Genomic DNA, 14,398 nt, shown 5'->3' on the forward strand with positions numbered 1-14,398 from the left:
CCGAGACGAACATCCAAGAACCCCTTATCTGAGCAGTAGGCCTCCTGCAAAAAGTTTGAGAATCTCATTTATACATTCTTAGGACTATACCACTGGTGTCAGAATAATGTTTTTGAGGTTGGCAGGCTGGAAACTGATTTTTGCCTCCTTTTGTCTGTCAAGGTGGCAATACTTGGGCTAAAAGTGAGACTTCACAAACCCTTGAACCACCTCCACCTTAATCCTCCCACCCCCCTAAGCATGCTGTCAGTTGGATTTGTATGGAGAATTTTATACACTGTTTTACACCTGCTGTTACCCCATCCTAGCATATGACTATTTTAGAAGAGAGGAAACATTTTCTTTTTCCTCTTCTAGGACAAAATCAGTTTGGGAAAACTCACTGAGGAAGGCTCCTTGTATGTTTGTTCCAGTGGTGAAGTTCCTCTTTCCATTGGTCAGCCTGCCTGTCACAGCAAGAGCTAGAAACCTGTCTACCTGGATCTGTGGATTTGAATCACATGTATTCAATTCAGGCGCACACACATGTGCTTGCTCTCTCTCTTCCCCCTGCCACACACATGCCTCTAATTTCTTTTTTATCCACTGAAAAGAATTGAATATTTGTTAAGAAGTTGCTGCAAATGAGTTCTGAGCAAAAGCAACATCCAAGGTTTTGGGGGAGGGTTGTTTTGTTTTTCGCTTTTTGTTTTTAAAAAGGACAGAGTATTTGTCAAGGTTCCTCCCCCACTCTGAACTCTAGGGTACAGAGGTGGGGACCTGCATGAAAAACCTCCTAAGCTTATCTTTACCAGCTTAGGTCAAAACTTCCCCAAGGTACAAAATATTACACCCGTTATCCTTGGAATGGCCGCTACCACCACCAAACTAATACTGGTTACTGGGGAAGAGCTGTTTGGACGCGTCCTTCCCCCCAAAATACTTCCCAAAACCTTGCACCCCACTTCCTGGACAAGGTTTGGTAAAAAGCCTCACCAATTTGCCTAGGTGACTACAGACCCAGACCCTTGGATCTTAAGGGCAATGAACAATCCTCCCAACACTTGCACCCCCCCTTTCCTGGGAAATGTTGGATAAAAAGCCTCACCAATTTGCATAGGTGACCACAGACCCAAACCCTTGGATCTGAGAACAATGAAAAAGCATTCAGTTTTTACAAGAAGACTTTTAATAAAAAATAGAAGTAAATAGAAATAAAGAAATCCCCCCTGTAAAATTAGGATGGTAGATATCTTACAGGGTAATTAGATTCAAAAACATAGAGAACCCCTCTAGGCAAAACCTTAAGTTACAAAAAAGATGCACAGACAGAAATAGTTATTCTATTCAGCACAATTCTTTTCTCAGCCATTTAAAGAAATCATAATCTAACACATACCTAGCTAGATTACTTACTAAAAGTTCTAAGACTCCATTCCTGTTCTGTCCCTGGCAAAGACCAGCATACAGACAGACACAGACCCTTTGTTTCTCTCCCTCCTCCCAGCTTTTGAAAGTATCTTGTCTCCTCATTGGTCATTTTGGTCAGGTGCCAGCGAGGTTACCTTTAGCTTCTTAACCCTTTACAGGTGAGAGGAGCTTTCCCCTGGCCAGGAGGGATTTCAAAGGGGTTTACCCTTCCCTTTATATTTATGACAGTATTCATTGATGTTAGGAAAGGGTCTGTTCTTGCCAACTCAATCTCTGTTTTGGGGGATGGAACTCTATGAGGTGAATAATTGCATTGGGAGAAGTTGTGCATAGTCAGCTTTGGATTTCCAAATGAAAGTGAGAAGGAATTTGCATGATTTGCAGCAAAAATCATTCCCCTCTTTCTAATACCCTATTTTTGAGCTTTTAGATGGTTATAAACCCTTATAAAATGTATCACTGAGGAGTACTGAAACATAGCTGGAAAATACCTCCGAATTACTGAAATATCAGTTGATTAGCATAAGTTTATAATAATTGTTCATAAGGAAGGACAGCATAAACACATTTTTAGTAAATCATACCCTAAGATACACAGGGTTTTAATACAAATTACTCCATATGATTTGAGGAAAGCTGGAAATTTTGCAAATGAAAAAGAAAGCAAGACGAGAACAATTTTTTTAAAAAATGGTTATGGTGATCATTTTGTATTAGTATAGTAATGAGCCAATTAGTAAAAGGCTGAATGGACAGGGACAGTATGCCTGTCTTTCTGCTCGCTCATCCATCAAACAAGAACATTTCCCATAGTGCGCGCGCGTGTGTGTATGTGCATTACCCACCCTGCCGTGATTTGGCACACTACAGTGCCACTAATCCCACAGCCATATTTGTGATAGCGATATAAATGTCAAAAGGACAACTTGCATCAGAAAACGGTGCAGTAATATACTAGAAAATGGCCCTACAGAAGATGGAATCAAAGTCAGTAGAATTCTGTGCCCCCTAAACTCCATTCACTGTTAAGAAACGCTTACAGCATTGTGTTGAATGTCATTTCCTGAAGGCGATGAGACTAAAGCTTGGCAAGCACAGAGATTACATTCACTGTTCCAGTGTGAGCCTTATCACCCACCCAGGGGCAGATTGTGCCAGGTGGGTGCACATGAGGGAAATGGGTTGAAGACACAAAGAGCCTGCCCTCTCCTTGCAGCCTTGAACAATAGCTAGGAACATTAGCAGTCTCTGCAATTGGGGAAACACATGAAATGCTCTCTCTGTTCAACCCCGTGGGGGTGGGGGTGGGGGAGGGGGCAAACTACCCCTCAAGGAGGTCAGGCAGGGAGATGGAGGAGGATAGTCAAGGGGAGAAAATGGTCCACGTTGCTTGCTAGGTATGTAGTGGGAACAGGCTGCATCATCCAAAGGGGTAGTACAGCAAGCAAACTCCCCTTGCTTGCTAGGGAGCTCCAGGAGGGATTGTGCTTTCTGAAATACAGTCCCTTTTGGAGCTTCCCAGGGGGAAAACATATTTTTCTACCAGCCCCCAATGCTGAACAAAGGCAAAAACACCACAAATCTAGAGCCATACGGTTTAATTTTAATCCAGTCTATTGAAAATAATTTACTTTAGGTAGAATACTAGCATTAACATACAATAATACCCTAAACAGAGTAATATCTCAAGGCCAGATTCTTGTACCTATTGCTCCCTTATACTCACAGGGAGTGGCTCTGTGAGTAGACCAGGAGGAGCTTGATTTCAGTGGAACTACCAAGCAGAGTAAGGTGCCACTCGCCATGAATAAGAATGACTAAAACCTGATCCTTATTTACCATTTAGTTTATAATACTGGTATTTGTTCCTACAATTTTCCATCTTCCTTTGTTTTGGGTTGGATCATGAACACCAAGTCATTTTCAGAGGGAAAGCTGTGCCAAGGGAATGAATTAATATTTGCCACAGGTGTTTTTAACTTTTGGGGCACTGCAGGATCTTCTTTATTCCCCCACAGCATCAACATTACTGAGTTAGCTTTTAGAGCCTTTGACAAAGGGAAAGTATACAAAGCGTGAGACTAATCCACTGGTGCACAAATAATTTCGTAGTTATTCACCTCCCTTAGAGAATGCTGCTAACAAGCTTCTTCTGCTTATTTGATCCCTGACCTTGTAGCAGCTTTGAACTCACTGCTTTCCTTCCCCCTTGTGTGTATAATGGTATAGTTTGTTACGAGGTTAAAGAGGCAGGTTTGGGAAAGATATGAATTTGATCATCTTTTATAGGGGCTGCTGGTGTGCTAGCAAAGAGTAGGAGGAGGAGGGCTTGTCTCAGCACTACAAAGCTAGTAATTGATTTCACTATTAAAGCAGCACTTTGAATTGTTCAGAAATAAACCATGCATTGTAGAATGTCTCTAAGTAAAAGTCCCAGTATCCAAGGAGTTGACCACATGGTTAACCTTACACTTGTACTTCGTTACAGCAAAGTATTCTCATACAGCCTTAAAAGCAAAGAAAAATAGAGATTTGTATGAGTGGTATATCTATATAAATGTAGAAGCAGAAGAGAGAAGTGACTGGGTGAATTATGGGTGTGGTAAATAGAGCCTATCATCTTTATGTTGCCAGTGCTTACATGCAACATAGTCTTTGTTGGTACGTTTGGTTGCTGCTCACATCAATATGCACCATACTGTTATTTTTGTATGACAGTATTAACTGGAAGCTATTATTGCTATAGTAAATAATGTCAAATGGTAGTCAGCTATGCTTTTATTTCCTCTTAAAAATGTGAAGTACTTAGTTATGTCACCACATGCTTTGCTATGTCAAACACTGCACTTATCCTGGAACCTAATAGCTTCAGAGCCAGGTTATATATTATTATTGCTAATGCAGAATGTGGTTAAGAAATGGTTTAGATACCTGTTGGTACCTAGATTAACATCTAGCACCTGCAAATATTTGCACATTTTACACACATTTGTTGCACTCTACTGTGAGTGCAAGTGGAGACTACTCATGGACACACATAAGGTTAAGGGTCCCCACACTATTTTAATCACTCACTGAACAGTGCTCAGTGGACTTGAGACTCACTATTCACTCCCTTACTCAAAAATATGCTGAAGAAAAAAGAGGAGGCAGGAAAGTGGGTGAGATGCTTCCTATGGATACCCAAGAAAGAAGTGAGGCATCTTGCTATCACCTGCCCTTGGTGGGCAGCCTTGTTTGTACCTACTAGGAGTAGTTCCCCTGACTCCATCAGCCGGAAGCTCACCCCTCGCAGGCCCCTCGGGCTCCTCTGTCCCTCTGCATGTAAGCAGCTGCACACTCCAACCTCTGTGTCTTCACAGTATCCCACTGAGATGCCCATCCCCTGTTCACTAGACACAGAGAATTTCCAGATCCTCTTCTGCCCAAAGGAGCTTTCCAGTTGCACTGTAGGGTGCAGCTCTGCCATACACACAGCACTTACATTTGTTTATGGAGAAAGCTACTCTAAATTTATTTAACAAAGAACAGAGATTCAAATGATAGCGAGCAGAAATATTGGAAATAAAGGGTTACATATAAAATAAATTCATAACCTGTTCTAGAGCCTAAACTTAACTAACAAGCTGCACTGTTGTCTAATAAGGTAATGCTTACCCAAAGTCCTTCTTGGAGAGTTTTTTGACCAGGATGGTCATAAGATCAAACCCACTAAGAAATTGTCTCCCCTGATGAAGGATACCAGTGCATCTTTGTGCACCTTTAGACGGTCCTGTGTTCTTCACCTGTAAACAGGTGTTACTCTCCTTCGCCCCCTCCCACTGTTCACCTCATCCTGTTAGTTTCTTCTCCTGAAGTCCCCACAAGCTCTTAATTAGCATTTGACTCAGTATGCAAATAGACTTCCATTGCAAGACACACAATAGACAACGGTCAACCATGGAGATAGAGTCTCCTACCTCCTGTCTGGTGGAACTTGTTTTAAGGCATCTCACCCTGCATTTAACGTCAAGGTTTTAAGAATATAATTTCCAAACTATGTATACACACTTTTCCTTACATATTATCCACACATACATTTCACCGAGGCTATGATGAACAATGTGACACAGACTTTCGGTAGAGACTATACGTGATGCTCTTTGGTGAACTAGTATGTAAATACTGGATCCAGGGGATCCCTTATGCACATCTGTACTTTCTGCCAGTCAGCATTAAGAGGTCCTTGGGTCAGAGTAGGGTTGCATCTGATGACAGGGACTTAAGTGACATCTTTATAATAAATGCTAACTAATAATAATCATGCTAATTAAGGAGCTTAGCTACTAGCTTTTCTCAGAAGAAAGACTTCTACTAGGCAAGATGAACTTGCTCTGAAATGCTCTGAGCTCTGAAATGCAGGTCATGCTCCCAGTTTTCCACACCCAGCTCAGTGATCACTTGGTGATTACACCTGCAGCAGTCTCTGGGAGCTCAGTTCTGCAAGGTACAGAGCAGCTTCAATTCACATTGACCACTTAACACCTTTCAGGACTTCACACCATCTTGCAGTATCAAGCCTCAAGTCCACTGCATTTCCCACCCAATATGGATTATCAACATAACTCTTTCATATGAAGGGAACAGGGAGTAAGTGAACCAGCTATCAGTTTTCAGTGACCAGAGTAACTCTATTTGCTCCTGTACAGAGCCATGTACAGCAGTCTATTCTGAATTATAATGAGTAGAGTTCATTGAACCATAACCTCTTCCTCCAACTGGGCCTGTGGCCAAATAATTGTCCCATGACCTATCAGCTTCTGTAGGTTACATAAACATTAAGTAGGATGACTGAGGAATCCTCTTAGTATAAACCCAGATCTGATATTTCAATGTTCTGGTTATCAAAAGGAAAAACTCACTGGAAAGTTTAAATGTAATGGAAAGTTAAACATTTAGATGATGGGGGACCCTACAAGATTTGAAGAATTGCTCATGGGATATCCAGCTCATGTGAGCACCACATTGAGGAGACTAGCTAATGAAGTGACAAGGGAATTTTTTTCCTCATGGCCACAAGCTTTAGGCAGTATAACTCACTAGTATATTGAAGGTAGACCTACAACAATCTATAATTTGTTTTTATATTATACAAATTGAGGTCTCATTCCCAGTCCATAAGAATGGCCATACTGGGTCAGACCAAGGGTCCATCTCGCCCAAGATCCTTTCTTCTGACAGTGGCCAGTGCCAGGTGTCCCAGAGGGAATGAACAGAACAGGTAATCATCAAGTGATCCATCCCCAGTCACCCATTCCCAGCTTCTGGCGAACAGAGGCTAGGGACACTCCCACCAAAGTTTCAAGGGATACAAGAGACATGGGAGAACATGTAATGTATTAGTATTTGACCAGATCAATTACAGAGTTTGACAATTACTGGCTTGTAAGGGCAAACATAATAGAACAACAAATAGTGGAGGAGATTTCCTTTTTAGTTTTATCTGATGTCCAAAATTTTCAAAAATTTACAAACTTAATTTTTTTTAAAGTCTGTTTTTATGAAAACTTATATTAAATAGAAATGTTTCTGTGAAGTGAAAAGAAAAAAATGGAAAAATTAAAAAATAATAATCCCCCAGAGCCTTTGCAGCTAATATTGCTACACTATGCTAATGCATCAGAAGCTAATGGTGAAATAGTCCGTAAAATGACTATAAAGAAAAAGGAAAGTGGTTAGCAGTGAACAATATTTAAAAATATATGTTCATAATCAGAGTTCAGCAAATTCCTCAGACATTTTTTCCAGTTTGAATTTCTAAATAGAACAGTTTAAACTGTGCTCATTTTATAACAAATTGGCTAGTGCATAAAGTATACAAGAAAAATGTTCATGGAAACAGCGGGTGAAGTCCTAGTCCTATTGAAGACAATAGGAGTTTTACCATTGGATTTCAACGGATGCAAGATTTCATCTGAAGAATATTCGCTAAACTATTGGAAATGTTAGCAGAAAGCAAATTTTCAATAGTTAAATCTAAGTAATGGTACCAGAAACTTGAATCTAAAAGTTCTGATCAACCAAGCAGGAAATAGAAACATAGCATGTGAATGGTGTGTCCAAACACTAATCGACATAATATTCAAAAGTTGTACTCACGTGACCTGCTTGAATACTATCTTCAGACCAAGAATTATTCACTAAAATACTCTGGCAAATAATTTCAGCCAAGAAAAAAATAAAGGGGAAAAATTGTAAGCTGCTAATAGAAAATTGGGGGGGAAAGCAAAATTAAAATAAAATTCCTACAAATTATTTGCTCAGCTTTATTATATTAGACAAATGTCCTTATTTTAAGCAAAATAAGTTTTTAAACATTAATATTTCAACTTTATGTGAAACTTTTGTATTTTAAAATGCATTTAATAAGAACACAAAACTGCTAATTAATTAAGCATGTAGGTTGAAGCAGGTAGACACCTGAATTTCATTATTTTTTCAGGTTCATCGTTAGTGCAACATTGTTATCCACAAGTAGAAGAAGCAAGTTTGGGTGTAGCTTATATGTAGAATTTTGTTATGGCATTTTTCAGAGGAACAGCCGTGTTAGTCTGTATTCGCAAAAAGAAAAGGAGTACTTGTGGCACCTTAGAGACTAACCTGAAGTGAGCTGTAGCTCACGAAAGCTCATGCTCAAATAAATTGGTTAGTCTCTAAGGTGCCACAAGTACTCCTTTTCTTGTTATGGCATTGTTATCTATGAATCAAACACATAAGGAGACTTTGTAGCAAATTGTGGTACTATGGCTATGTATATAGTTGGCAGAGGAGAGCCATTTTGTACATATATCAGTAAATGGATGACATGTTGATATCCTGCTATGGCTCACTACAATCTAATTTTATTCTGTTCTACTGGTATGTGTCCTCATTTCTTTATATTGTAAACAGAGCATAGCCAAACAATCCTCAAATAGATCATGATACCTTTGAATTTGAGCTATTTATTTTCTTATTTCTTTATGCATGTCATTTGCAGTGTTTTCTTTCATGAGCAACAGCATGATGATACATTTTCTTGCACCATTAATATTTTGAACATTGTCACTCAATGTCAGTATCCCTTTGAAATTAAGTTAAGGAGGTGATTTCGGCTCATTTTTATTTCCTACAAGTAATTTTGTTTGGATTTAGCTTTATTTCTCTCTGCAGCCTAACAGAAACATGAACTTAAGTAGCCTGATCCCAACCATATCCTCCTCCACCCCATCATAGATATTAATGATCTGTTAGGGAGCTTTTGTTGTCAGTTCCTTGCACTAGACTTTATGAGCTCTGTAGTCATCTCCCACCTTTGAAATTGGTGAACTATCCAAATGCCAGAAGTAGTTTGATCATTGCAGAGCCTGAAGGAGAGGGATTAGTCTAGCAACCACACTACAGAGGGTTGGTTAACAATGAAAAGCCAGCTGATATTATTGGTTCTTATTGTTTAACTCTTAACCTTTAAAATCCATTATTTTACCAAGTGGAAAGGGAATAATTACAATATTGTTTCTATGATTTGTGATCATCTGAGATCTTTTATCTCCCCAGTTATGCATATTCCCCTGACTTCCCAGGCAGAGTTAGCAGTGGACAGCTAAGCAGCCCAGACTATCAATCTTATGGTTGCCTAGATCTCTCTTGAAGATGTGAGAGAACTACAGTGGGTTATCAGCAGAACTGACATGGTCTACTATGTAAAAACTACATTATGTAATAACTCCACTAAAAACTTCACAGAAGCAATATATTGTTACAGTGTTATATCATGGCAACCATGTGTCTGCACTCTGTGAGATGCTGTGTCTAAAAATAGTCATTGTGACATGAACTGAACTCTATTTTCATAGTTAAGCTACTTAAAGTCTTTTGGAAATCAAGGCAAATGCTTGGGGGAATATCTGGGGTTAACATCATTCAGCAAAAGGAAACAGATGGTACAGAATGAGAAACTGACTAACCAATTTCTCTTATTAAAACAGATAAATATGATGAGAGATTCAATTGTCCAATGTTAAACAAATATCAGGGCCATGATTTTCAAAAGTGATTGATTTTAGTCCCTCAGTTTTAGAGTGCACCGTCTGAGACCCTTTAGACACCTAGAGTGAAATCCTGGATCACTGCAGTCAAAACCAAAACTCCCACTGACTTAAATGGGGCAAGGATTTCACCCCTGATTTCAAAGAGTGGGATTTCAGTACTTTGTGACAGTCAGGCCCCTTTAAGGTATCAAGTTGAAAATGTAGGAACCTACAAATCACTAGCCATTTTTGAAAATCTTGGCCATAATTTATATTTAGGCACTTTCAGTGATCATGACATGGGCAGTCATGTCCAGTAGTTAAAGCAGAAGTCAGACCTAGTGGTTACAGCAGGAGTAGATAGTCTGTAATCAGAGTCGAGACAGCAGAGCAGAGGGTCAGGACCAGGTTTCCTGGAATAAACCAAGGCAGGTGCCAGACTAATACCTTGAGCAGCTGCTGAACTGCTGCTGATGGTCTTGATTAAAGAAATACTAAATTCTTAAGGAGCATGATTCAGAATTAATTATTCTGAAAAAAATTGACTTCCATGTGTCTACTGGGTGCTAAGCCACTTCTTTAAGTATCTAAATATGGATTTAAGTGCCTATCTTTAGGTATCCATTTTTGAAAATTGTTTGTTTGTTGTTTGTTCAGGAAGACAGGTGGCATATGGAGCGCTGGTTAGATTTTGGATGGCACAAAACTTTCCTGTGAACATTTAATTTAAACATCTCTAACAATGATATTGCTAAGTCTTAAGAACTTGATTCTACCTCATAATCCAGTGGCAGTTTGAGAAGATGTGAACATGAACTTATTAAGCTCGTGCTTGCCAAGAGGCAATATCTGACATCATTTACTTTCCTCTGGCAATACAACTACTGACTCCAACTGTACAAGCTATATTTCTTATATCTATTAGGAATGGGTGAACTGGTTTGACTATAAAAAGAGCTGTCCTGATTCTCCAGCCAAACACCTGAACCATTTTTGAAGTCTGAAAAATTGTTGAAATAGGACCAGATAGCAAATTAGCATAGTTATAGATCCAAATGTTCCTATAGTTCAGCGTTTGGACCTTGGTATTTATGTTAGGCTCGTGTTTAGATAGTTTGGGAAACTTTGTTCTCTTCTGATCTCATTGAGCAATTCATTCTAAATAAATATTTAATAATTTAGTATTTCTTTAATCAAATATTAATTTGAGAAGCAATTTAGAGAAGGGAGAAGCTTTAGAATTGTGCGCATCATATTCCTGCCCCATCATAAGGAAGCTGTGCCTTTTTTAACCTTAACCAAGAGACATCAGGGAGTGTGATGGGTTACTTATTAGGGATAGATGATCCTCAATCTTTGGAGAAGTGTCTGAAGCATAACGGTACTTTACTTTTTAAACTTAATATAATTGTAAGTAACTTTTCTGAATGCATCAGGGTAAAAATACTAATATCTTGGTCTTTTTGCCTCCTCTTCTAACTAAAACCAGGAAATGTCAAAATGGATACATGAATCCAGCATGAATACCTACTTTTCATCACCATTCCCACCTTGGCAGGTTAGTTCCAGTGATAGCCATACTATTATTGTCAGAATCACCTTGGAGCTGGGGAGGGAATTAAATAGGAGTTCACACTGCCTAACGGAGCACAAATTCCCAATGAAATTTCACCAGAAGTCTCTGGCCTAAGCAGTGGACTGTACTGTTGAGAGCTAAATGATCCCTTGCTCAACCCTCCAAGCTCCATGTAACTCCAGAAGAGGGGATAAAAGAACTTGGATGCCTCAATATGCACATATGCTCATGTGGAGTACCTTCTCATGGTTCAAATGGAGAGTATGATCCAGGTGAGAGAGATTAAGTTATTTTCCCAAGGCATCATAACTAGTCTGTGGCAGAGTCAGAGATAAATATCCAGATTTTCTGACTACCAGTCCTAAGCCCCAATCAAAAGACTCTCCTTCCTCTCAACTGTCTTTACTGTAACCTTTCATTTAAGAAATATTTATATATCTATGTTGAAGACATTTTTGGGAAGCAAGCATTTTCTACTGTGTCTGTAGTAGGCTGCTATGCCTCTTCAATTTGAATGGAAAAATCATATTGTTTACATATTGTATGCCTTACTGTGCATTTTGAAATAATACCATTTTTTTTTTTTACTTTTTTCAAGGAGTGAAACGCTTATTTTAATAATTCACATGCTATAGAAGATCTGCCCCCATGGTGCCAGGTGGGTTGGGAGCAACTGTGTTAGCACAAATGCATTTTGCATTAACATGTCATCAAAGAGTTTGAGAGGAAAGAAGCAATTTATTTTAAGTGTCCATGAACACCTGTGGAGAAACATATGACATCTCTGAATACCAAATAAAGTCATTATGATCAGTGATACTCTAATGAATACCAAATAAATCTGTAATGAGAGAACCCTACGCATTATTTTGATCAATTATGTCACAATACCGAGGGTGTACATCAACACTATTTGTATGCTATGTGCTCCAGTCTGACTTTTAATATACAGTTAACATGCTTGTTGGTTTTTGGCTCTGTCATATCACAGACATAGAAATGACTACACTTTTAGACAACTATTTATACAAAGTTTTAAGAACTCCTTTCCGTCTTGGTGATCTTTCACCTGTTAAAGAAATGGTATTCTTTAAAAAGAAGATGAAAGCAGCACCATGTTATTGTAACTTCTATGAACCCTAAATGCTGTGAACAGTAAACAAACATCTCATGCTAGAGCATAAATGTGTTTCCACAACCGTTGATTTTAATTATGAAAAGAGCAGAGCCTCCTCGTAGGGTAAAAGGTCTGTCTTACAATTCAGTAAGTCAGAGAGATCTCTTTGGTATTGTAATTATAAGAAAGGCAGTACAGGTGGGTTGCTAGACAAAGGCCTGGTCTACACTACGAGTTTATGTTGAATTTAGCAGCGTTAAATCGAATTAACCGTGCACCTGTCCACACAACGAAGCCATTTTTTCAACATAAAGGGCTCTTAAAATTGATTTCTGTACTCCTCCCCGACGAGGGGATTAGCGCTGAAATCGACATTGCTGTTTCAAATTAGGGTTAGTGTGGACGCAATTCGACAGTATTGGCCTCTAGGAGCTATCCCACAGTGTACCATTGTGACCACTCTGGACAGCACTCTGAACTCAGATGCACTGGCCAGGTGTACAGGAAAAGCCCCGGGGAACTTCTGAATCTCATTTCCTGTTTGGCCAGGAGAGCTCATCAGCACAGGTAACCATGCAGTCCCAGAATCGAAAAAGAGCTCCAGCATGGACCGAATGGGAGGTACTGGATCTGATCACTGGATGGGGAGACAAATTGGTACTATCAGAACCACATTCCAAAAGTCGAAATGCCAAAACATTTCAAAAAATCTCCAAGGCCATGATGGACAGAGGCTACAGCAGGGATGTAACACAGTGCCACGTGAAACTTAAGGAGCTCAGACAAGCGTACCAGAAAACCAAAGAATCAAACGGATGCTCCAGGTCAGAGTCCCAGACATGCCTCTTCTACACTGAGCTGCATGCAATTCTAAGGATGGCTGCTACCACTACCCCACCCCTGTCCGTGGACTCCAATGTTGGGGTACTCTCCACCATGCCTGAGGATTTTGTGGATGGGGAAGATGAGGAGGAGAACGACGAGCTTGAGGAGAGCACACAGCACACCATTCTCCCCAACAGCCAGGATCTTTTTATCACCCTGACTGAAATACCCTCCCAACCCAACCAAGCCGGAGAAGGGACCTCTGGTGGGTGTACCTTTTTAAATATAATACATGTTTTAAAAGCAAGCGTTTTTTAATGATTAATTTGCCCTGATGACTTGGGATATATTCGTGGCCAGTACAGCTACTGGAAAAGTCTGTTAATGTGTGGGTGGATGGAGCGGAAATCCTCCAGGGACATCTCAATGAAGCTCTCCTGGAGGTACTCTAAAAAGCCTTTGCAGAAGGTTTCTGGGGAGAACAGCCTTATTCTGTCCTCCATGGTAGGACACTTTACCATGCCATGCTAGTAGCAAGTAATCTGGTATCATTGCATGACAAAGCCTGGCAGTGTATGGTCCTGGTGTTTCCTGGCATTCAAGCAACATCGGTTCTTTATCTCTCTGTGTTATCCTCAGGAGAGTGATATTGTTCATGGTAACCTGGTTGAAATATGGGAATTTAATTAAGGGGACATTCACAGGTGGCTGTTCCCACTTGGCTGTTTGCCTGAGGCTGAAAAGAAATCCTCCCCGCAGTTAGCCAAGCGGGGGGGTGGGGCATTGGCGCTGAAAAACGCATGCATGATGAAGTGTTCTCTGAGCTCATGCAGTCGTTCGGCATGGACAAAGCTCAGCAGAATGTGTGGAGGGACACAGTAGCACAGTACAGGAAAACGGCCAATGAACATGAGGACAGGAGGGACGATTGAGATGAGAGGTGGCAGCAGGAAGATCAGAGGAGGCAGGATGCAACGCTGGGGCTACTGCTGGATCAAACAGACATGCTCCAGTGTCTGGTGGAGGTTCAGGAATGGCAGCAGGATCACAGACTGCCACTGCAGCCCCTGTTTAACCACCCTCCCTCCTCCCCAAGTTCCAAAGCTTCCTCACCCAGACGCCCAAGAATGTTGGGAGGGGGAGGCTCCAGGCACACAACCACTCCACCCCAATGGACAGCCCAAGCAACAGAAGGCTGTCATTCAACAAGTTTTGAAGTGGCCTTTTCCTTCCCTCCTACCCTCCTCCCACACCCCACCTGGGCTACCTTGTGAGATATCTCCCTATTTTTATAATCAATTAATAAAGAATACATGGTTTTTAAATGATAGTGACTTTATTTCCTTTGCAAGCAAGCTATGATCGAAGGGGGAAGGGTGGGTGGTTTACAGGGAATTAGAGTTAACCAAGGGGGCGGCGTTT

Source organism: Caretta caretta, chromosome 5 (genome assembly GCF_965140235.1).
Source record: "Caretta caretta isolate rCarCar2 chromosome 5, rCarCar1.hap1, whole genome shotgun sequence".
Taxonomy (NCBI): Eukaryota; Metazoa; Chordata; order Testudines; family Cheloniidae; genus Caretta; species Caretta caretta.